General features: G+C 36.9%; 1 protein-coding gene across 1 annotated transcript in view; it reads left to right on the top strand.

Annotated features, from left to right (window-relative positions):
* The window catches only part of mib1 (E3 ubiquitin-protein ligase mind bomb 1), a 181,315-nt gene that overhangs the window by 2,040 nt on the left and 153,105 nt on the right, over positions 1-26,170 (top strand). The gene's annotated exons all lie outside the window — the stretch shown is intronic.

The raw sequence follows: 26,170 nt of genomic DNA, 5'->3' as shown, positions 1-26,170 counted from the left end.
CATCACTGACGTCAGTCAAATACTAAATTTAGAGTTATTTCCAGAAATGGAGCGTTTGCATTTTTTTCACGAGAAACTAAGAATTGTTGCATGTCTGATGCAATTGTGGGGTTTTAGAAAACATAATTTGCTTTGCATTCGTATGCGGCCTTGTTTCGTCTATACGACTCAAAAATGGCATTCTCAAATTGCTGATTTCCTCTGGTTTCCTAATGATTTTGCACAATTTTCTCTGATTTCTTAATTATTTTTCGTGATTAATTATTGATTTTCCTTCATTTTTTTCTAATGAATTCCTCCGATTTCTTATTGATTTGCTTTGATTTTCCAGTGATTTCCTTAATTTCTAGTGATTTCTTTTGATTCTCCATTATTTCCTAGTGATTTTCCCTGATTTTCTAGAAATTTTGCAAACTTATACACCGATTTCCTAGGAAAGCCAATCTCTCGTTATTTTTTATCAAAAGAATTTTAATTTTTTTTAAAGTCAGACATTTTCAAGCCTCATTTTTTATTTCCATTGCATTTTTAATTCCAACTGTTGTTACTGTTTCTGCAATTATGTCCTCATTTTGATTACAATAGTTACAATAATTGGACTAATTGAAAATGTATTTTCTTTAAAATGTTAGTTTTACAGTGATACACATGGGGTTTTCAGATACACCCTTTATCCATATACTTCATCAATATTTGAAAATGCGCCATGATGTTGATGTTGTTGTCTTGTTGGATCTGACAGTTAAAGGTCAACTGTGCTCCGAACAGGGGTGCATTTTAAGTAGGACAAAATTAACAAGGTTTTTAAATTAGCTGAGTGCAGTTTATAATCATGTACAAAACATTTCAACAAAACAAACAATTTAATGCGTTACTGGTTTAATAAATTTATTAATTGCCGATGGGGGTAATAAAAAGTTAAATATTTTTTCTAAACCGGACTTTTATTGAAGTATTAGTCGATTGTTTGCTGTAAAGTGTTACAATTTTCGATATTTGAATAAAGCAAAAATTACACCGAAGAAAATGGCACTTCTAAAATACTATTTTCTACATTGATGTGTTCATGGGGAGCAGTCGTGCGGATTTATGGCGAATTTTTATCGTTGCCTTTCATTTCTGCTCAAAGGTCGTCACTTTTATGGTTTTGTATGAAGGTTAGGCACCAGATGAACAATTTTTCGTCGCTTTTTTTATACGATGTTATTTGTTTTTATTGCTTTAATTAGGCGCTTAGGAAATCGCGAAGGATCATGTGAATGGGCAACAAGGGACAAAACTGAACAGCCATTCAATTTATCGGTGAAAGTGTATGGTCGATAAATGCCATATTTATTTTAATAACCGTCATAGAAACGATATTAGCATAATATGGATTAATCTGACTGCCAGTGTAATGTTCGCTTGTATTTCCTATCCACAATGCCATCGGCCAACAGCTATATTGGTTATAGTCACTTTGGAATATTGTTCAAACTATTTAAAAGCGATAACGTTAGCGTTCATGCGTGTTTTATGTTTGTGAGTGTATACCTGGTGCCGTTTAGCAATATTTTATAGCCGATTTTGTACAACGCGTGATGGCGCAGCACAGAGTAAACGATTATTTTAGGGCTGTTGTCAACGTATTTACGACTAATATCTTGTTATGAAGTTGAAAACAAAACGAAACAAGGTACACTTGTGGATTAGGTGAATATGGGTTCGTGTCGTCCATAAATTACACAACATGTAGGAGCTTTGTTCCTTTACTAATCCTTCAACGGAGGGTTGAACTTGGTTCACGCTGGTCTCCATCCAGTAGTTTGTTAGCTATATTGCAAAATTTACTTTGTAAGATAAGGAAACTACGGAAATTGGGCGGAATTGACACTGTTCCAATGACGCTGCTTTTTTCTAGCGCTTCTAGTTTCACACCTGTCACGACATATCCCCGATTTTCCTACCCTGAATTTAGTAGCAATATAAAAATGTTTCACTTTTATCGTTGCGGTCCGGTTGTTCAATCTAACGTTAAACCGGCATAACTGTGGCTTAAGGGGGGCACAATTTAGAGTTATCTCAAATTCGCGTCTTAAGTTTATCTGAGCAGCAATCGTCGCCCGCTTAAGCCACGATTTCAGTTAAACTCGGCTTAAGTTTTAAAATCTACTGTAAATTTTATGGCTTTTTCTCCCACTTTTGCAATTTTTTCAAACGGGGGAAGGTTTTACTGTAGAGGCCTATTTAGCCGTTGAAAAATGTAACTCTTCAAGCTTGAGTGCAAAAGTTTTATGAAGATAATTGAATAGAAACTACCGACTATAACATTAAACTGAACTTCAACATTAAGCCCACGCAACGCACCGGTTCATTTGTGTAGAGAGGTTTTTTGCATATCAAAAGACAAGATCGTGTTATAAAGATAATTATGGGGGTACAAAGTTTCCTTAAGTATCGAATGGTCTGCGGTTAATTTCTGAGATTTCTTATGAGAATTTAGTTTTAAATACCTTCAAAGCATCTTGTTGTGGGTACTCAAATGTTAATCACCACTCAAAATTAATAAATGACACATAATCGTCTGCTGATTAACGAATCTGGACTGCCTGCACGTCCCAGGTAGTATCGTTTTTACATATCATTCCCAAAAAAACACTTCGCATCAGGCCATGTTTATGTAATTCTAATTTATATGTATAACGTAGGGTTAAAAAGTCGTCAAAAATTTAACGTCAAATTTGAATTTCTTGTTCACAAAGGTTTTTCAATTTTCGGGAGTTTTCACCTGGTAATTAGAGTATTTACAGATCGGAAAGGAAATTTGGCGCCAAGGTTGGTCGGTTGTTGTATTTAAACGTTTTAACTTTATTTATAACACATGGTCCGGTTTATAGAAGCTAAATTAAATCTTTCATTTTGATTAAACACCTAACATCGTGTTAAATTGACAAGTGACCGTATTTCCGCCAATCAAATGTCAGCAATCGTCAAATTAGTTGCTAAATTAACTTAATTTCAACTAAATTATTGTGTAAACCGGCGCTATGTGCCAAAGGTGGTCAACGATAACTAAACAATATGTCTCACTTTACTTGTTTAAAACTGACGGTGAAAGCGTCATATTGCTTTGGCAAATTATTGTAAAAATAATTGTAATGATAAATCTTATCACCTTGTCTTAATTAGTGACGGCGATAATTTAAATTGCGTGCATGAAACTCACAAAAAATATGTATCCTTAATTAAGTCCACTTAATTATTAATTCCACGTAAATATAAAAGGCAATTGAGTTGATTGAAAATTTATTGCTTTTGGTTTTGCCACACAATTGTAATTCAAAACATTTAAACATGAAAGTTAATTTATTTTATATTTGAGTTTCTGAATATCTCAAATATTTTATTTCGTATTTGGTGACGGTATTTTAGTAACGGCATTTAAAACTAAACAAAATTTAAAATGTAAACTGATCTAAAATTGATAAGCGTAAATTGTTGATGATAAAAATGATGAATTCGACTGTTTTATTTATCAGATTGGCATAAAACTGAAAAATTTGACTCAGGCAAGTTTAAAATTTTGTGGGTTCACTCTTTCATCTGAAATATGATATGGTCCAAATATGGCCCATAAGGATTTTCTGCTACAAATGATACAGATACTATTTTGCCAGGCAATCTTTTAAAAAATAAAAATAAAAATATAAAATATCCGAATCTAAACAAAGAAGACCTTTTTTTGTGAGAAAATGGTGAAGCTATGCTACGAATTTTGTTATCTCTACTACTACACGTTCATGCCATTTGCACATACTGGTTTGCGTAAACTAATTTGCACAAAGAACTGAATATTTGTAGACCGTTTGAGATATAAAACATTCATAAGAATTTTAGTTTATATTTAACATTGGCTAATAAATTCTCGAAGTGTCAACAGTTTTTGCTCAAGCTAAATTTCTTGTTGGTCCAAATTTCATGCCAGCGTTTACACGTAACGATTTAATTGCGCAAATTGGTGTGTGGAAGCCAATTTACGCAAATGGCTTGAGTGTGTAAACGCAATTATTGAATTATTATTAGTTTTTTGCTCTGCTTGTTTAGCTGTACATTTTAATTTAATTTCATAAGGGATCGAAATTTGAAATCTGGTAATGATGATGTGATCGGTACGGCCTAAACATTTTAGAGTAGTCCTTCACCCGTTTCGAAAGCATCCCATTTGTTAAAATTAAATGAGAGCTTTATGTGTGAATTTATGTTTGCATTTGTATGTTTTCAGGCTGACGATAAACACAAAAGTACATAAATCAGCATTAACAATGATATGCTTCATCCTGCAGTCGTATCCATAAATCCAGAATGGCAAATAATAAAAATCCCGAATGATACCCAAAGATTTCTGTCTTATTTTAATGTTGGCGAAATAATAAAAGCTGCTTTAAACACATCATCAAAGTGCATCGTAATGTTCATTTCAGCGCTTTTTCCTGATCTAAATGACAATGCAAATGTTTTAATTGTGAATGCAGTTCGACTTGACCCCGAAACCCTTGGTGAATTACGGCGTCGTTAGTGTACGGAACAATAACGGCAGTGCAGACTATGTTTTCATATCTAATTAAAATCTCCCCGTTTCAATTTCCGCCATTGTGTTCTGCTTTTGAAACGTGTGGGGTTTTGTGTGTGTTTTCGTCCCGTATTTTGAGGGTACATCTGCTGATAATGTTTGTCTACGATATGGTTAAAACACGACAATATCCTATTTATGTGTCGCCGATTGTGCGCATTCTTCAAAGAGACCGGAATATGTTCCGGGATGTAGGTAATTAAGGAGGGATTGTAAAATCACAGATGGCGCTTTCTAGTTTTATCTCGTTGTGCGGTTTTGCCATAGAGAGAGTATTAAATTTATAGGAGTACCTGTTATCATTGTTCTAAATGAAGCTATTAATTCAGTAGGGTGCGCTTTCTAGCTAGCTGTTTCACCATAGTGGAAATTCTCGGCTTTTCTTTTGACGAAAGTAGCGGCGGTGAAATGGAAATAAAAATGGCAGGAGTGTTGCTATTTATTAGAGAAAGGAAGCTGTGTTGCTAAGTTAATTAAAGTCGGAATAATTGTGGTAGGATAATCTGAATAATGTTCATTTTCATCACGAGAGATGTGAATTAGCTTTGCAATTAATAAAAGTAGATATGAAACTAAAATTCGAGGCAGTGTTAACTTTTTAGCACAATTCTGACAGTTAACAAGCCAAGCATTGTTGCAGAGAAGCGTCTTTTTTTATTCACGATCACGATCACAGCGAAAATTTAGCTTGAACTTGAACGGTGTAGCTTGAATATCAAGTAATAGTTTCGGGAAAATTGTTGCTCTCGAGAGGCCGGTATGCAGCTTTAGGCGAGGTATGCATACTATTTTATCCACAATTAATAGTCTTAAGAGAATATTTTCTTTAGCTTTCCATTGAGTCAATGTTAATTGTGATTTAGGCTCTTTGTAATTTTTCGAGTTTATCCCACGTTCGTTCCGGCAGTTTAAAATGCGTGTAAACGACCTGATTCAGTTGCGTCACTTTCGGACCGTTTGTCAGAGTCAACAGTTTACAACAACGATAAATAACAACAATGGAATCGTCGGTTTTAACTGCTTCCTGAAGCAATAAAATCTAACGGCAATTTAGCACGTCAAAAGTCGTCCTTATGAGAGGGTTTGTCACAGGGGTGGTAAAATGAACGTAAAAAATTAAAACTTTCCCATGCAGAAAAAAGCGAAAGAAAGATACGTCAGGGAATCGTTTTTTCTCCAGGTTTTCCATATCATCCCGGTTTTAACGGTGTTAAAAATGTTGGCCGTTATTAGCATGAACTTTGCCACTTTGAAAGTAAAGTAATACAAGTTGAAGCTTTTTAACTTGGCTGAGCGTAAACTGACAGTAATTGATCGTTCACCACTTGTAAGTTACAAAAGCCAAAGTTGAACGTGTATACATTTTTTATCGCTTATAATAATTATCAATCAATGTGTCAGGTTTTTTGGAAAGAGTTCGAAGGTGATGGGGTTCGCGGTTTGGACCCGGAAAAATCCGGGGGCACGTTTCGGTGCAAATTATTGGCCGATTGCGCCAACTCGATTAGTGGATCCGGGCCGGAGAGACGGCTGTGACAAACGAGGCAGTAGATTTAATTCGATTAAAAGTTTGAAACGTTTATGTGGGCCGGTTGAGAGAGGGTGAGATATTTTTTAATAATGAGGCACGTATGCTATGTAAATTGCTGATTCATGTGAAGACCAGTCGCCACCTGTGAGCATTTCTTGCAGTGCAAACTCAGCAGGAAGGGTACATAAAAAGTTGTTAAAGAACACTAATTAAGTTTCTTTTGAACGTGACCAGCTAGGACTACTGTTGGCGTTGGACAAAGTATTAAATTACAGCTTATTTCTGTTTAACCTCCCTTTTAATCCGGGTTGTGGCTATTAATAGTTGTTAACGGAACTTGTTAGTTTTCTGAATAGAATTTCAAGGAAATGTGGCTCCATGGCTTGTGACTTTTCTCCTTTTGCATTTTGGGTGCAGATCTGAAAATACATTGTCGGTGATAGTCCAATACAACAACCAACGGGAAGTAACTGTGTAAATTAAGTCGGTAACAATGGTGTTGTTTGTGCTATATTAATTATGAGGTCTTTGTTCAAGTCGGTGGGCGTAATCCTCGACTACGGCATTGTGTTAAGAACAAACAGACCGTGTGTGGGTCACAATAAGCCGATACGGTCCATTAGCCGGGGGTATTCGAAGGAGGTGTGATTTTGATTTAATTAATAACCCGAGAATAGTTGGTAGAACTGTTCTGAGCCTGAATGCTTTCCGAAATTGTTAATCCGCCTCGAATTAGAACTGATACGCGCAGGTCATGTTGAGTAGATAAAAGATGGAGCCAGTGTCAACAGCCTCCACGTTCGTGGTTTGATAGTCAGTGCTTCAAATACCAATAAAGTAGTTTCACATTGTGAAAGAGACCGATTTCAATAAAGAGGAGCGTTTTTTGTTCAATGTGTACTTTGGTAAATAAATAACGATGTGAAATCTCGTGAGGAACCCGCGTCTCTGCTACCCTTTTTCTTTTATAATAATTTTACACAGACGTCAAAGAAGCGCCGACAAATAACAGATATTTTTCGACTGTCGCATAGCCTCAGGTTTTTCCTTTCTCAATTAAGTACTGGCAAGCACTCAGAATGTGAGCAGTTTTTGGCGTTCCGGTAAATGTTCGTGTCACTATGAAATATTCAGTTTTTTCTAAATACTACTAAACATTTTGTACACGAACGTAACAGGATGATATATCCCTGTTTTTACACACAGCTTGGTTGTTGTAATTCATTCATTTTCGAGTTGAATGCCGTACCACCAATTGCTTTTCACCATAATTAGCTTCAGCTGCAGACGCTGATTGTGAATTTATGTTCCTTATATACATAGTCTAGCGCAACCTTATCGCATTGTTGACGCTCTCTTGTCTCGTCATTGCATAATAAGTGTGGAGCTTTATTAGGTCGTACATCATCTCAAACATCCGTTCTTGTTGCGTCGAGTTGCAGGAAGGAAAAGATTTTTGCGATAATCGAACCGTTTCGATACAGACTACGTAAACACTATTAATCCATTGAGGAACAAGAAACAGTTTAAGTGGACGTTTTGAGTTAGTGCGGTTCTCCGGGCTCATTCATCCTTTACCCAATACGTAATATTTTACGGATGTTGAGATTAATACGTGGGGAGGTGTTATGAGAGCTTTACCGTTTCACGTATTACCCTTATAAATGGAGTCGTATCAGTAACGTCTAAGCGCGACGTTTTGTCAATGCGGACGCCTTCAATGACCCTAGTTTATCACGAGACAAGGCTTAAAACCTCGCGAGGGCGACACAAGACGTCGGGGATTTATAGTGGGCAACAAAGCGAAAAATGCGATATAGCACCCCTCGCAGCTAATTCCAATCCGCACTTTTGAAACGAAGTGGTTTTTTCGAAATCATATCAGAATTCAGAACGTTGATGCAGTGTTGACTTCCATTCATAATGTTTACAGTTTGTTTTCGCGAGTCAAGTGGAAGCTAGTCACGATACAAACTTTCTTTACCAAAAGTGAGGCGTAACGCCACAACCAGACGTAATTCACCAACTTTCAGTTTCCCCTCAACGGCTTACGGGATTTAAGTAATTGTTGATGCCGGGAGTTTGTGTTATTGCGGTTTCAGGCGTTCTTCGAGTTTCGGTGTTACGCCGAAGAGATAGAGGGAGAATATAACACATTTCGAGTGTAACGAACCTACTTATACCTTAATTACTGGAAATACGTTCGTTTTAATAAGACAACATCCCCAAGGGATGTCGTTTCTAGCACGGCGGCTTTTAATTTAGTCCTCTCGTCACACATTAGCCGAGGTGGGTTGAGGTAAACGGAAGCGTGTTTAGAATTCTGTCTAGCTACGAGTGTGTGTTTGTTGTTCCGCTAATGGCGTCGTATGCAACCGGAAATACCGAGAAACTCCGGCGTATCGGACTCTAAACTCAACAGTTTACGAAACGTTAAACACTCGAGTTATTTAATAAATTCATTGAGCATTACGGCATTAGTTAGGATGTTGTGTGCGAGAAATAATTTTGTTAGAAATTCTATCCTTCGCCGGTTTCCATTTGCGTCCAGTTAAACCACGATTACGAATTTCGAGCAAATGCATTTTTAAATGTAGTTGTGAATTGAAGTTATCGCTTTGGGCTGTATTAAATTTCGAATCACTGCAATTACAAACATTAATGGAGGATTTTGTTACAAACATACAGATTTTGAATAATAGCTTAATGCTATAATGGTGGAGCGCCGGGTTTAAACTCTGAATTTAGTACAGAATATCTAAAAATAGAATTAATGCAAGTACACATTGATTAAACAGTCTTACCGTGTTCTCGGAACCCTTTATTACAAGTTTCAGGAGACTTGTTCGAAAAATTAAACATCAAATGTGTACGGAAAGTTGAGTTTGCTTTTAGTTCGAGTCTTATTAATCATTTCGAAGAGGCCGCTTTCGCAGTAACGAATTTTAGGTACCGATTTTGATGAAAAATTAAGTATTTGCGAAATAATTTGTTTTCACAAGTTTACACTCAAGTAGTGTCTTTAAAACGAAATTTCTTCATATTTTCTTGTGCTACTTATAATTGAACACATGTATCATTGTAGTCGGACACTAATTAAATGTCTTACATTTTTTGCTGCAAGGAATTTATGAAGCGGGAGATTTCAGTTTTTACGCTAACAAACAAGTAAATGATGACTTATTTAAGGTTTTTTGGAGTCTTCGTTTTGGACTTCTGGATTACCCAAAAATCTTATCAAAAAAATGTTTGATTTTCTTGAATTGTAACGTTGTTTTTAGTACTCATAAATTGCAGGTTTTCAGTGAAATTTGAAATGGTATGGTTGCCCAAAATTTAATTTTGTTTTAGTTCAGGCAAGGAATTGTTTTTTTTGACATTTAACCATCGCGTCACTTTTTTAGCAGGTCACTTATCGATGGGGACTTTTGACAATTTGTTTAGAACAATAAAATGAAGGTCCACACAAAAAATCAGTCTTATGCGAATTATTGCGAGGTTCATGTTTATTTTGCTCGGATTATTTTGTGTTAAACTGGTTTAGCCCAGTCGGACCCGTACAAAATTTAATGATTTATTTGTTATAGGGCAACTTTGTCGTTTTAGTTGTTTGAAAGTGTTTTTCGGTAGTAAAATGGCGTCGTGTATATGTCGCCGACGTAGCAAACATCACACTTTGTGACCCTAATGGCTAGGTAATTAGGAGTCCGGGGGTCGGGTCGGTCTCTGGCGGATAGAAAAACGTCCGCAAAAAGCCATAAAGCGCGCTAGAACGAAGAGCGTCCCATTAGGGCGTACCATCTACTGTGTCAAGAAGCGCTTTAGGTTCGGAAGCTGTCAGGAGCAGTTTCGAAGAACTAGCAAGTAATATAATTCATGCGACATATACACGTACATTATATAATATAGAAGATCTGCACTCGGCGCGAAAACAAGTCATTACCGAACTTGGCGCAGACAATCATAACTTACTCTAAATTATAAGCAGCGGATTACTAACAAGGATTTGTACCCCTGTTGTCGTGAACTCGCGCCCTGCGAAAATATTTCACACGAAACTTGAAAACTCTTGGCAGAACGCTATATATCCAAAATAAAACGAAAGCTAGATTTAGGGGGTTGTAGTTCAGTTTGTTTACACACGTACAGACATCCGATCCCGGTGAGGCCTTAAATTCGTGAGGCGATGCAAATTCCTTAATTGCCCTAATTTCCGAAAAATTATTTATGCGGACGTATGGACCGCAACGGACACAAGGGAGACATAACGTACATCGAACATATTTTACGACGTTGAGGGTGTGCAACTCCATTTTCTGACGCTTTGAATTTGAAACTTGGACAAAAACTTAAATGCCGTAAATAATTTTCCGCGTCGTAATCAATCAAGCAAACGATCGATCAGGAATATCGCGGAAAATCGCAGGAAATATTTGAGCTGTCGAACGTCACGAGACGAGATTAAACGATGTTGCGTTGATTTGACGCGGAAGCTATCTGCAAGGGGGTGAAATTTTTCCAAAAACACACAAGTTGGCTTGAGAGAAAGGGGCATTATACTAGATCATTTTTGCTTTATGGCTGGAGTAGTAGTAGTTTCTTGCGACAATAATTTCGTAGTGCCGCAACTTTTAGCAATCGTAAATGTTTTAATGTAAGTGCTCTTAGTGAGGGAATAAGTCGCATCTCCAACTCGACAACTCTCTTGTGAAATTTAATTCCGCATCTCAAGACCTGCTGATACTCTTTAAGACGAATCCTCCAGTAACTGACAGCTTCTATCTGTTCGCTGTTTTAGCCGTACCTACATCACAAAAAATCTTTATGTGGCGAACATTTCAACGAACCGACATTTATGATGCATCAATTTAAATTTGGTTTCGGCACACGTCGATATTTCGATACTCCTTGAAATGGCGCCGATATTTCAACTCATCTTTTCGCACTCGGTGGTCAGAGGAGTCTCAAAAAAGAGATCAGATTGGTCGTGTCGGAAAGCCGATGTAGTTCCGATTATATCACGATCGGTCGTTTCCTCTTCTCATAAAACATATCCTTGCGGAGCCAGTTCAGGACACGGATAAAATCCGATAGTTTGTTAATTTTTTGCGAACAAATTGAGACTTTGTTGTGGTCGGATGAAGACAAATTGTAAACCAGGTGGATGGATTTGAATTGCAAAACAACTCAGACCGGATTCGGAGTGTTATAAGTCCGGTGTGTTCCGGGCAAAGGATAATAATAGCCGACACGCCACACGAGAGATTTGCTATGTTTTTCAGTTAATGCATTCAAATGAAACAAAAGCTGGTTGAAACGGGGGAAGGTATGGTTTTGTGCCACGTATAGTTTCCCTCATTATTAGCACTAACTGCTTTTGACAATATGTTTTGTTCGATTGTGTAGTGTTGCCGGCACCCTACATACAATTTTTTTAGAATTCCAACCGAGGACTTTTAAACATCGATATTTCGGCTCCATCGTTTAATTCGTGACAATTCCATGAGCTGAACATAATATTATTAGTGTTAATACAAAATTCAAGTTTAATTTGAAAAGTTCCGCAATTGCCTCTTGAGGGACTTTCCGATCCGAGGGTGGGTTTTTCTAATTTTTCGCGTTAAAGGAACAGCGTCGACGAAAGATTGTTATCTTGTATTAATGCCGCGCCCTCTTTGCGTCATTCTGATTTGCTAACCAGGTTAATAGGGTGTTAAGTGATAAAAGTGCAGGGAGGGTGAGATTTTTTTGCAGGCCGGATTCCCGGAAAAAATCATAAATCGCTCATGTCGGAATGAATCGTTGTAAAACAAGGTATGCATAATAAAACATAATTAAACAGTACCTGGAGCTGTCACGGTGCTGCCGAGGATAATTTCCCTGTTGAAAAATTAACAAAGTGGAGAGTCATGGCAAATTTGTCGGTCCGAAATATTTCAACTATTGTTAACTGCAAGAAATGTGAACAATGATGGCGATAAGCTGGTCGCAATGATGTCTACTTAACTCAATGGCGCGTTGTGGATTATCTCTGAGAAAATAAAGCGAAGTTTGGATCATATTTCAAATTTTATTTTGTGTTTTAGCAACACGCTTTTTAGTTGACGAGTAGAGTAGTGGTGGTAGATAAATGTTACCGGCTAAATGACAATTTATCACTGTTAAAGAAGTATTTTCATCGTATCGAGTGCATTTTTTGCAAGTACTGGAAATATTTTCGAGGGTTAATGACGAAAATCTTTCAGCTTTCACGTCAGATTTTCATTTCTGTCAAGCGCTTTTGCCGAGAAATTGATTTTCACATGGACCGTTCTAAGACGATAAGAGGCGAAAATTTAATGTGGCCATTTTGCGTTGAATTTTATATTAGGTGTGAATAACCGGCGAAATAACTTGTGGAAATAGTTCAGAATCTTTGATGTATCATCGAAAATACGAAAATAATAAAAAAAACTGGGGCTTTAATGTTTCGGTTTATTTCCACGGAGGTTAGAGGCTAAAATCGCCGCTCCGCAGCTTCCTTTCGCTCTTGTTATTTTATTTTTCCACTTTTCACATTATAGAGACCCAATAAATTATACGTGCAAATCCATTAAAACGCAGAAGCTTACGATAGGGCTTAACGAAAAGTATATCGAAGGCGAATATTTGGAAATATTATGGGGGACGATAGTGAAATTTGCCTGGTTATTTTACGACGTTCGGAATCGACTCTCGAAGTTGAAGATAAATTTTAGGCAATGGAAACTGTGTTTTATACCTTGTTTTTATTATGAGAGCAGACGGTAAATAAGCGTCTTTGTCGTTAAATCGCGGTTTTTTCTCGCCCGAAGCGTGGGCGGGGGTTAATTTATAGCGACACAAGAGGACGGATTATTATAAGGGTTGAAATTAATACCCTGACGAATGTTGATAAATAGGTCGAAGAGAGAGGGTAGTTTGCGCAGTGACGGCACGAGTGAGGCCCATAAAAGCGGCCGTGTAACAATTGTTGAGGAAGCTTTTTGGTACATTTGTGCAAGTTGACAATTTTATGGGGAGTTTCCTTTCACCGGAGCGGCATAAATTGGAGCAGGAATTTGGTGCAGCTGGCGCCTGGAAAAGAATCCAGAAGGACATAGCAGGTGGACTCGTAAAGAAAAGTGCAAGAGGCGATATTTCATCCACACTCGTAGCACAAAGAATTTTGACCGAAAATGACACGTTCATTTCGCTAATTCAAACTCGCAGTTTTGGCAAGAGTGTGATTCATGATATTGCATTGTATTATGCAAAACGATAAAAGTTAACATGTCGGACGAACCGTAAAATAAATCAGTTGATATTACCGAAACTAGAAATACATTTGCCAGGAGGGAAAATAAACGAGCGTCGAGGATAAATCACTCGACGAAAATAATTTATTTCAACTTTATCGCGTTTCAAAGGCTCTCACCCTGGCGAGTCGCACTCGTTTATGGCGCGTCTCGGCGGACTGAGGAGTCGCGGGTGTTAAATTAATTTTTAATTAAGATTTATTCAGGATGGTCGTCATTAAGACAACCAACTAATAAGAACAAGGATAGAGACGGCGATTCGCGACTTTTCAACGACTTATTAAGGCAGCGACGAAGTGCAAAACTTGCTGTTACAAAGATAAAACACCAATTTCAACCTTAAATTGTTGATAAATGTTCTTAGGGTGTAAAAATATAAGTTTTCTTCATGCAATCAGACAAAAATACTTTCGATATACAGAATGAACCTGAATAAAGTACAAAGACATTAACTTCAATATCAGATAACGCAGTTTGCTATAATAGCCAAATTCAGTTTAGACCATCGAAATGTTGAGAATAAAATAGTTATTTGGCTCCTCCTCGTCTTCGCAATTTCACTCAGACTTTCAAATGCATTTTTGGACGTGTGATCTGCTTTATTTTTTAGGCCAATAAAATTTAGAAAATTAATAAAAATAGTCTGATCTAGTGACTTTGCTCATCTAGGCACTATGTTAGAAATAAAACAATCTATTTCTTTTTAGCAGACTTCTGCCCATTGATGACAGTGTGATACTAACCGTTAAACAACAATAAAACTAACTAGTTTTCTTTTTAGAGGCCTAGGCCGCCAAACGCCGTTTTTCGGCCTATTTACATGTCTCCAAAAACGGTAAAAAAGAGCGACGACGGCCTTAAAGTTACATTTTTTATAATAGGCACTTTTGAAAATGTTTTTAAAACCAGTAATTATGTGAAAGTTAAACAAGTATGATAAGAGCGATCGTAATAGTAATTTTCCGGAAATCGTCATGAAACAAACATTTCCATGCTGATTTACGCGCAGGGAAATTGAATTTGTTCTCAATAACTATTACATAAGAGTTAGTAAAATAACACATTACTGATGAGGAGCCCCATTGAAATACGAGGCACTTTGTAAGTCAAGTAATGCATTTTACTGACGTGTTTGAGTTAGATTTTTCCGAAAGTGAAGTTTATCAGTTGTTGACTGTTTACTTGACAAACAAACAAATGAAATAAAACCATCTTGTAAAGTCTTTACCGGACTAGTCAGGGAAATTTAATACTTTCCTTACGCTTAAATGAGCAGGGAAATGTTTGTTTCTTGACTATTTTCGCCCCATAAGTGTTGAATAACGGGTAATCCGGGGGAGTTTTGCTCTATTTGAATTTCGATTTTTTTTACAGAATCATTATCTACAGCGGTGTCTGATATTGTGGTTAAGATCTTTGTACTTTATTTGAGTTTACCCTGTACAGTAGAATTGTTTTACCAATATATTTTTTACACATAATTTTCTATTGAACTTTTACTAAAAAAAAATAGGAAAATGGTGGATGCGCCGGGAAATTTAGTTGGTGCAATGATTGTTCTCCATGCTCCAATAAAGTGTTTGTTGCTCTAATTTTTTAATTATTTTACAAGACTGAAGCGCAATTCTAAAGTTTATACGAAACAATTACTGTATGCAAAATTTCGTACGAATCGTAGCTGTGGCAATGTGATGATGATTAGTATTTGCCACATTGTAAATTAAATTTTGTGGTTTCTTGTTAAAAAGTAGGAATAAATTAGCTTTGTAAGGGAAAACTAGGTATTTGTGTTTTTATGTTACAGCTTATGAAGTTTCAGATTTTAAAATTTCGATGCAAATTTTGATTTGATTTTGATGAATTGTTACTTTTTTTGACTTTATGGTTTTTTGGTTTTTTTTTAAACTTCCAACGTGTTTTAACTTGGCGTTCACAATTTCTAATGAAAAAACACATTAGATATAATTGCTGTAGAGTTGCCAAAACCGTGAAACCCTCAGATACAGTTTAAATTTCTTGAGAAAGTATGAGAACTGGTTGCAGTTAAACCAAATTCTGTCTGGAAATACGCCAAATTTTGTAACCTGCTTCCCGCAATCCGATAATAGTGGTATAAATAATTTACGGTTTATAAAACAAATATAAATAAACATTAACTGATTAAATTCTTTTTACTTTTTTGCACAACAAAAATCATTGATTTAATTATAACTTTAAACGCCACTGCAGCGATTTTTTGCATGTTAGCTAATATTTTTATATTGTTGTTTTGGTAAAAAAGCCTACTCAGGTTGTAAATTACAATTAGCTAATTGTAAAACTACAAAACGTACCTGGAAAACACTCTTTATTACTTAGGTGTGCCTTGAGGTAATTATTTTTGACAGCGAAGAACAGCAAACAGCAAACAGCAATCTGTTTGTAGGCAACTGTAACTTTTTGTAATTAATTTTTCCAGAGCTTTTCACAAAGTCACTAATTCATTTACTCTCATTAGCAGCTGCAGTTTTACCGGTAATAAGTTTGCAATTTTAATAATGGATTGAGGTCGTTGCATTTCCCTGGTCGTTTTGCATTTTAGCTTTAAACTTGCATGCTTCAATGATAGATACAGCGCCAGAAGCGCAATAGTTTTGTTTTACGTCAGGCTTTGGCCTTATTTCATCAGCACATGTAACGAGTAGTTACAGTCTAGTTTACTGTGCAGTCGCGAATTATTTGCATGTTGGAAAAGGGAAATAGCGTTTCCATCGGCACCTGTCAAATAGATCGATTTCGTTTTATCAGTTGATTGTTGACACAGTTGGGGGTAGTACCCGCCGGTTTAAAAAATTTACGATCGCTTGGCGATGTCTGGGGTTTATGGCAGAAGAAATGGAAATTGTTATTTCTTAAGAGACGTAGTTTTTTCAAAGTTCTTAATTTGTGTGATAAATCGAGGAGGTTATTCTGGATGAGCGCCCGAAAGTCTTGTTATCAGTTTGGCCGCTGCTTCGACAGCGTTTATAAAAAATACGGGTCGCAGCGTATGCCTGCAGAGATGAAATCTTAATTGAAAATTGCTTACAACACGCCTATGGTTTCATGTATTTTTATAAGCCGAGGAGCGGATATGTTAATGAAGACACTCGCGAGAATTACGGTGGGCAAGATGAAAAAGGCAAAGACGTCCGTATATAGTATTCACTTAGAGTCGGTGGATGTTTCTGCATGGGTATTTCTTGAATTATTCAAGTTGTCATACTTTACGGCGTTGCTCTCTTATAAGATTTAGAAACGGCAAACGCGACGTTTCTCTCAGGAGATTTTTACGAGGTAAACTTTTTGCGAAGGCATAAAAGATGATTCGGCTTAATTTCAGCAGACGTTCGACGTATGGTTGGATATGTACTAGTTTTCCAAGCAGTTCTTTCTTCCGCATATCTCAGAGATCGCACCAATTTCGGTTAATTTCAAATTACTTTTCAAAGTATTCCCATTTAGAAGCGAGACCTTAAATTCAGCTCGAGCGCCAGGAGCTCTTCAAATTTAGCGATTATCATGCCTTGTTGGATATTAAAGTAGTTAACATTAGCTGTGTTCGCGGCCTTAACGAACTCGATTCACCAAGATACAGGCATAAATTTCTTTTTATTACCATCACTTATTAAACATTCCTCTTTAATAACACTTTGCGAAATGAAAATTACAAAGAAAATGTCGGCCCTGGATCGCTTGGACGCCCTTTTCAATCACAATTACTATTAAGATATTCCGTCGCTGTCGCTCTTTAAATGGAAATGTAACACGTTTAATTATATTTTCAAAAGGGGAGATTTGGTAACTTCCACAATTGAAACGGGCGGATTTCTTGTGGGAGATTACGCGATTCGTATTAACATTCTTGCACAACACTTGGCAAACATTTCTAGTTGTTTGCTTAGGGAAAATTGTCTGAAGCAAGTCAAGCGACCGCCGTCAGACAACATGTTATGGCTTCATAGAGCGTAATGAAAAATGTTCAACAATTTGTTGCAAAAGTGAATTTGAAATTTCAAAAGAAAACACTATCATCACTTTTCAGGGTTACTATATTCGATGGAAAATGAGTTTTTATTCAGTCGCGGTTCGCGTTTAAGTAAATGGGATTATGGAATGTCAACATGCAGATGATTTAACTCTTGGGGCGTTGGGAGTTCAAAGTTAAGCCTCTTCACCCTGCTTTTAAAGCATCGTAAGTTGCTGTTAAAAAAAGAAACAAACTGTGGAACAGAAGGGCAATAAAAGCGAACATGCATTAATTTGGAGATTTGGGGAGAGCTCGTATAAGAAGGAAGGTTGCGCCTTTACGAACTCGATAATTCCGTCGGATTCCGTGTTATTTTTCCTTTTCTTAATTCTGGCAGAGAAACGTGCAACAATTCACAGACTTGTAAAATTGATGGCCGAGTTTAAACCCGATCTAAAGTGAATTAAGCGGCGGGATCTCCATAGAGTGCAGCCATAACTTACAAGAAGACAATGTTACGAAGTTTCGTTCCCAAGAAAATCCATTTGCGTATTCTGCTTATATTACCCCGGATGCCGTCCCTGGTAAAGTGCGAATATATCGCGCAAACTTTATAAAATATGGTTAAGATCCGGACAAGTCTTGCCTAGACTTAAATAATTGACAATTTCTTAAAACGAATGGGTAATAAACAAGTTAAACACCCCACTATGAAAAATTATAACGTTATCAACGCCGAAACAGCGCTTCAAATGCGAAGAAATTTCCAACGACCATAACCTGTCTGATTAAACGTAATAAAATAGTCGACGAACTATTTCAATATTTAATTTACGGGAATGAAACGGGGTAATTTCCAAGTCGCACCCCGCGAATTATGAGATGCACTGTTCCGCAGGTTATAGCATTATCTCCGTCCACTTCATTAATGTCGCTCGACAATTGTCCTTTTTACTGCCCGTCAACCATAAAATTAAACGAACGGTCTGCATTTAACATGCTCACCGTTGGTAATTGCTGGACTGCCGTTACGCCAACGCTGTCACATAAAGAAAACTTACAACGCGAATTTTCCAACTTACCAGCACGAGGTGCAGGGACGCCACCTGTGCCACCCTCTAACTTTCAACGATCACACTGCGAAAAACGTGCATTGTCGGAGGTGCTTTGGAATGTGAATAGTGCCCGGTTTGCTCAAGTCACGAGCAATAGCAATTACAGGAGGATAAGGTGCTGGAAGAAGGTGGGAAGTGTGGAATGTCGGTGTGGCAAATAGATTACTTTCTATTTCCAGGAGGTATTTGTGTTTCTGGAATAGAATGAAACCAACATTACAAGCAAAATTTTATAGGTCATGAAGTAGACGTAAACATGAGAAAATGAGGTCTATATTACGCAAGAACACAATAAATGTTTCACCATGTACCAAAAGACATAACACAAGACTTTCCTAATTGAATTGCGTTAGCTGAACGAGCCCGTTTTCTTAAAAAAAATTTTTCTGTATTTTTCCAAGTATGGAAAATTATTTAGAAATGAACTCTTTACGAATCGACAACGCTTTTACTCCAGTATTTATTAAAGATCTATTATCATTTTTCCTGCTGAGAAATTTCCGATTTACAAGGGAGAAATTTTAGAAATCAGCAGGATTTGAAGGAGATAAGTTAGATAGTGGATATATGTCTAATTTGTTTTCCGAATTGCAGGAGTTTAAAAAAATCTGCATTCAACGACCAAGCACAGAGCCGAATTTTAAATTTGGCGTCTAAAAAAAATCAGCAGGAAATTTTTTTACACTCTAATGTTTCCGCTTACTTATAACAAAGTTGTCAACATAAACATGGGTCGAAAAATGTTTTTTTGATTTGTTGTGGTAACAGAGCCATTTCCGCATTCGTTTTATGTGCGTTAACAGACTGTTTCCGAATCAGATGGTTAATAGCTTTGTTACCACACCTACGTAGGAAAATTTGTAAATAAATTGATTTAACAGGGAAATTAGGAAAATCACAAATCGCATTCCTAGGATTATTGAAATTTCATCAAAATCGATTTGCATGTCAGTGGACCGCAAAACCGTGTATGAAACTCGCTTGTAATGCGGGATTACAACATTCATTCCATTAGTGTTGCGCTCGTGCGCCAATATTGCTATAAACTCTCGCATTATAAATTCGTTGTATAAAAATATTTTCCAAAACACTTGTTATTTAAAGTGATCACACTTTTTATGCTCTTGCGCTTCAATCTAAATTATTTGACAGCTGCGATTGTGAAAAAGAATAAACGAACACGCCGTAAAAAATCCTTAGGTTCAAATTGAGTTCATGAAAGGGTATTACAGACTAATGGCAACGGGCAATCAAGAAATTAATTAATTATTAATTATGCGTACGATACTTGAATAAAAAACTTACAAAGCAAAGACAACGAAAAGTTTATCTAAGGAGTTTGCTTTGATCTTTACCTGCAGCTTGAAATATTGGTGTATGTTTTTGATGCGTACTCAGTGAAAATCGTTTATATTATGTACTGACAAGAACATTCAAGTGAGTCTGTGTTTAGTCAGTCAAAAAAAAGTTCAAATTGCAACTCTAAAAGCAGTTGCACTGAAACAAACAAAACTGAGCAATTATAACAAGAGATCACATGCAAAGCGTTCAGTGAAGAAGAAGCAGAATTGAAATGGTGTCAGACCATTTTCGTGTATCTACACGTCATTAATTTTATTTTGAAATAAAGTTTTTCACGCGTACTCAATCCTACATCCTTTCCAATTGTAATTCAGAAGACGTCACATTTATTTCAGTAAACTTTAAATCAAGTTCTGGTAATTTCGAACTTGTCCTTCGTATTTCAGAGAGAATCAATCGTAGGTAGTTTAGAAAATCTTCTCAACATGACAATATGATAGACCTACCTTTGAAAAGTAAGACTTAACTTATAAAATTAAAATTTTTTTGACTACTAGCTTGAGGACTTGTCATTATGTCGTCTGCTTCCGAACTGTGACATTAAATTTCTCTCCTACAAGTAGATAAAAATGCGCGTATTTTGATTTTATGCTATGTTACTCTATTTATTATTGATCTAGTTCTTTGATGATAACTTCAATGGTTTGATTTTATATTGTCTTTTGACTTCAAACAGCAGGACTCTGGGAGGTCGTATAAATTATTTCTTGATTCTAGACTTGAAATTGAAGCAAATAGTCAACCTTTCTCATTATTTTGTCTCTGAAAGTTTTTGTAGCACTTTCTAGTTGGTGTTTTGCAAAATCCAATATGAGTGAGTGTGAAATTGAAATTGTAGTGTAAACTTTAATCAAATTGAAGGTACTTAATAGCAATTGATGAATGAACGACTCTTGAGCCGTGAAAAGGTAGAGCTTGAATTCAATATGATGATGGGAATTTATTTCGTCAAGTACTTTCTAAGAATGGCTAATTAAACCAGCGTCCTTTGGGATCTCATTGCCGTTAACTTGGTATTTGTATTCACGCGCCTGTAAAAAAAGCAACTTCAAGATTTACGCGACAAAGGGAAGCCTACTATGCTAATGCCCCTATAATTATCATTAGTGAGACGGTTGTTTTGATATTCGTTGGTTCCCAAAAAGAGAAAAAATTGCACAGAGCGAATGGCGTAATTAATTATCTTTATTTGATATTTCTTTGAAGGCCGAAGGTTTTTAATTAAGTAAAGAGCCATAATTTGAAAGAAAATGGAGATTAAAAAAATGTTACATAGTCAAATGATAATTAAACATTCTCAGATGTTACTAAGCATCTGTTTGCTAAAAGCTTAATTGCTCCGCGTCTGCAAATAGTCACATACGACTCATCAGTAAACAAAGATCTTGTTAGTCTATTGAGCTTAATGCATACAGAATGGAATGAATATCTCTCGCAAAAATATCATCAAGTCGACGGAGATTCTCCGGGAGAACACGTTACCACTTAATTAAAGAATATTTAATCAGGACAGCCTTCTTGACTACGATTAAAAGTCACAGAATGGTTGAATTAGATTGTGGTGGTGACGTTTTCCTTTGTTGCTATCTCATCCACTTGGGAGTTGGATGCCGGAAGCGGGTGGATTGTATTTGTTTTTAATTAGCTTCAGGGCAAACGAACGACACCAATTTGATGTTCGGGAGGAATGTCTCTGGGATCCTCGAGGCCAACGGAAAACATAAACATGTAAAGTGATTCGCGAGGTCGTAAATTTTGAATCGATGGGATATGCCATCAAGTTTTCTGAATATTTAGTTGTGCTGTTGGCTTTACTTTTGTTGGCATCAATCAAGGAGGAACTTTTCTCGTTTAGTCGCTCCAACAGACGCCATCTTGCTCCATTGCAACTTTGGGAACACTACTATTATTACTAGGAATGGGAAAAGGAAGAGACATTCAGTGAAGGGCGAAATCCACGCTGCGTTTCCAAACAGAATAATATATCGTAAAGCGATTGTCGTTTTAGATTTTTCAAGGTTTTGCATTCAAGAAGTCTGGAAGGGTCGGAACCGCTACATGCCCTATCTCGAAAGGGTCAAGCGTTTCCTTCGAGCATTAGTGGGGAGTGGTTTTAGAAGGATGAAGCGAGGAATAAACGCTACCAATTGCTTACACAGATCATGGGTAAACACAGTTCGAACACGGCAAAGCACAGTGTTGACGCTGAGACCCTGATTCAATTTGGGATTTAAAATTTGCTGGTGTGGGGATGGTTACGCAGGTCCCATTTCATACTGAGCCCATAAAACGCTTGATTTTCCCGAGCTCGATAAGCTAATCTAACTTTACGACAACTTCGGAAAGATGAAAAATATTCTCGGAGATTAATTTTTTTCGCCGGCGCGCTCGAATACAATTCGCGAATTATCCATTTCATGAGCCGGATTAAAAAGGAAACTACAAGAAAGTAGAATTTCGACGTCTACTGTCTCAAACAAGTCATAACAACTGCAATTTATAGAGAAATGATAATAAAACGTGAAATAGCGATCGCTCGTAAAGCGATATTGTCAAACGATAAACAAACAATTTATGCTGCGATTTTAACTGGCAACCTCGAGGTCATAGAGTCGATAATCGCACCTTTTAAATAATTTCTGGGCTCTAAAATGCCCGGATCGACCCTCAAGAAGGATTATCGTAAAACGTGTCGCAGAGAGAGGATAGCACAGCCTCGGGGGCATCGAACAGTATCATGTGGGCGCCATAAAGGGATAGGTGGAGGACGGAATCTAAGATTGCGGAGGTTTAAATTAAAATCGGAGCGAAGATTCGAACTAAAGAGTAATTGAGTTTCGATGTTCTGCTGTGCAACTGTGCGCTTCACTCTGGAATTTCCCTCATTTCGAATGAGTAATTTCGGACGAGAGCGCGCCCGAATGATAAGATACATTATCCCTTCAAGTAAGAAACGCGACTCAGCTAAATAATTGTGCAGTAAAAAGATCACAGATAACATAAAACATACGTTCTTCTGGCATGGAAACCGACGTTCCTTCTACCGAATCGATAAGTCGTATTGAAAATAACGAACGCCACGACTTGTTCAGATGGTAATTTACGCCGAATTATGAAATTTCTGCGGGGGAGATTTATGGCCGGCGGCTGCGACCAACTACGAAAAGCACAAAGTTTTTGAAGGAGGAGGTATCGACGAACGACTTAAGAAAAAACTAGGGAGGAGTTGGATAGAAGATTTTTGCACCAACCACACGCCTGGAGATGGCGCTAAGTCCAAAAAATAAAAAAAAATAATTTTGATTTTATCACCCGGCGCATCCACCATATTTACAAATCTGGTTTTTTGTTCCTTTCCATCAATCAAACGCAAGCTGGACATGCAATTTGTCTCTTCATGGATTAATTAACATGAGGAACACTTTGGCGAAGGATTTAGAAAAACAAGTTTCGGGAATTCATCACAGCGGATACGAATCCTCGCACGTATCGCTACATACATCAAAATTCTGTTTTTGTGGTCTGTATTCATGAATGCATATCAATAGAATAACTTCTCGGTATGCAAGGAATGCCATTACATGATTAGTTACATAAAGAAATGGAAAATTTCCCGTATAATGAAGGCAGTTGGGCAGTATATCGGCGCTCCATACAATGAAGTTCATTTCAAAGTGCTTTTGTTAACGTGTCTTGTACATGCCCGATATGATGAATGACTGGAAGACGTTTCCAGATTCTTCTGAGATATGATATTTGCTTATTTGGTTAGTCTGTAGTGTCGATATTATGATAACGTTCTAGACGAACTGCGATAACGGCTGGCTGGCGCCAGATGCTCATAGGTTCTCGTCCAAGCTGAAAACTTTTTTAATTGACAAGGACCAACTTCAAGACGATTACATATTATCAGCAAAACAACATAAAAGGGGACGTCGAAAACACGAAGGTATACACACACGCCACTAATCTGGCCTCAAATCCGCTCGAAAAACGAACATAAAACCCGAAACACGTCTTTTCCTTTTCGCTCGCACATAATAATAATTTTTCAAAGAAACATGGAGCTTTTTATAGACTTTTGATTCCGCTAAACAGCTTCTTTTTATAATCTGGATGTCCTTTGAACTTTTAAACATCGAGTTTCCACCGAAGCGAAGTTTGGGGACGCTGATGGGTGTTTTTTCTCGGATTCAATAAGAAAACATCGCGAGCGGTCACTCAAATCGGTTAACTCGGTAATAGAGACACCAATGACGAATGTGTTGTTTGTTTGAGAAGAAAAATGTCGAAGCGACTATTCTATTTCATTTTTCGACGCAACAAATCACCGATGGAGACATAAATAGAAGAAATCGGCGTAATCTATATGAAATGACAACGCGATTGGACCCCTTCAGGCCCTCTCACAGCACCCGATTTTGCTACCAATTCCAACTTAAATTGTTGCTGAATTACAACAGCCGTTGCAGTACTCTGCTTTCGGCCTGGAGAGATTACTAAAATTGGTCAGTAATTGGAGATTTTGTCGTCCGGATAATAGTGTGCGATATCGTTAAATTTACCGAGAGATGCGACTGCAAAATCTAAATATGTTATGTACGAAGACTAGTTATCGGAGATCGGGGGTTTACCCAAATCCAGAGTCGCAAAGTGGGGAACGAGAGCGACACTAACCTCAACACAACCGCGATCACGCTCAGCTACAGATATTTTAAGTGAGTTGGAGTTGAGCTCGATGGATTAAATGCGATTTGCGTTCGCTGTTGGTGGCGCTAGTTGTGCAGCAGCTTAACTTGTATGCCGATCGGATGGGGCACAATCGAACCGGATTAATTGAAAGCAGTGACGGTTGATGGCACGGAATGTTGGCGAACCAGGGAGAAGGATGGGGCGATACTTGAAGAAAAGGGGCTTCTCAGCACAGACGAACTTAAAGAAGCACATTTTTAATTTTTGACTTTAATCCATTTGGTTGATTTGATACAGCTGTGCTTGCAGGAATCAAAAAAGGATCATACAACAGGAAGCTGTTCTTGTTCTTTGTAGTTTTACACGATAACGTCGCTTTCACAGGCTCACAGCTCTTCAAAGTAGGACATTCGCATTAGATATCACTGTGTAACAAAATTTTAGAAAAGTCATATTTATCTGTATTTTTTGTTAATATACGTAGTTACAATTTAGCTTTATTTTAAAGAATATAAATATCATTTGTGTGAGTTGCCTCTAAGAAAAAATATAAATTTATTTGTTTTTCGCTTTGGAAAATTAACAATTATATTTATAAAATAAAACAAAAGCGTTAAAAATACAATAAATTATTGAAATAAAATGCACTTTTACGTTAAAAATTCAAAATACAATTTTTGTTAGCAAATGTCATATAACAGCAAACCAAAATAGCAATTACTGAAATGATCTTGAAGTTTTTCAGATACTGGGATTTGTAAATGTCACAAAAAAAATTGAACCCTTGACATAGTCAATTTGGAGATTTTATTGCCGAAATAGACTTTATACGCTTCCTAAAATTTCGTCGCAAAAATTATTTGGACTTTCACTTATTTAATTGTTATATAACACCCCCCTATGTAGATAAATAGATGGACAAATAATTTACATTGTGATCTTGTGGTCACTTTTTAATTCGCAGTGAGGAAAACAGCGAAAACAGAAGTTTTTGAAAATATTTTTCCCTACTAATATAACATTTCAATAAAACCAATGTCAAAAAACAAACGTGTCAAAAAGTTTGTCAGTCTCTAACGATAAATATGAAAAAAATAACATAATTATTTTTGTTGTTACCTAGTGTAATTGTTTATGCAAATTGACGAAGAAAATAGAAGATTCTTTCGTATAGAAAGGAGTTAAGGAGTTAATAGGAAACTGATTTGTTTTACTCCTGGAAAAGAGGTGCTTGCAGATTTGATACTTGCTTTCACTGCATTATTTATGCGATTGAAACGTTGAGACGCCAGCCTGAACACTTCTCATTTTATGATGTAATCCAATCCGCAAATCAAACATTCGTTCTGTACTAATGGCCGACATAGAAGACGAAGTCTCTTCGCAATTAATTTTGTTTTCTGGTTGGATCCGTCGTTCGAACGCGTGTTTGCAAATTGTGGCAGCGTGTGATATTTTCGAATTTCGTCCGTTTGATGATTGGAATCTGTATATAAGCCCGCATATTTCCATTTGCGATCTCATCAGAGGCATGTCTCATTTGCAATTTAAACAGTC

Source organism: Gnatocerus cornutus, chromosome 5 (genome assembly GCF_029298725.1).
Source record: "Gnatocerus cornutus isolate USDA-ARS CGAHR chromosome 5, icGnaCorn1.1, whole genome shotgun sequence".
Taxonomy (NCBI): Eukaryota; Metazoa; Arthropoda; class Insecta; order Coleoptera; family Tenebrionidae; genus Gnatocerus; species Gnatocerus cornutus.
The sequence above is the reverse complement of the archived record's forward strand: the minus strand, read 5'-3'. Positions and strand labels throughout refer to the sequence as shown.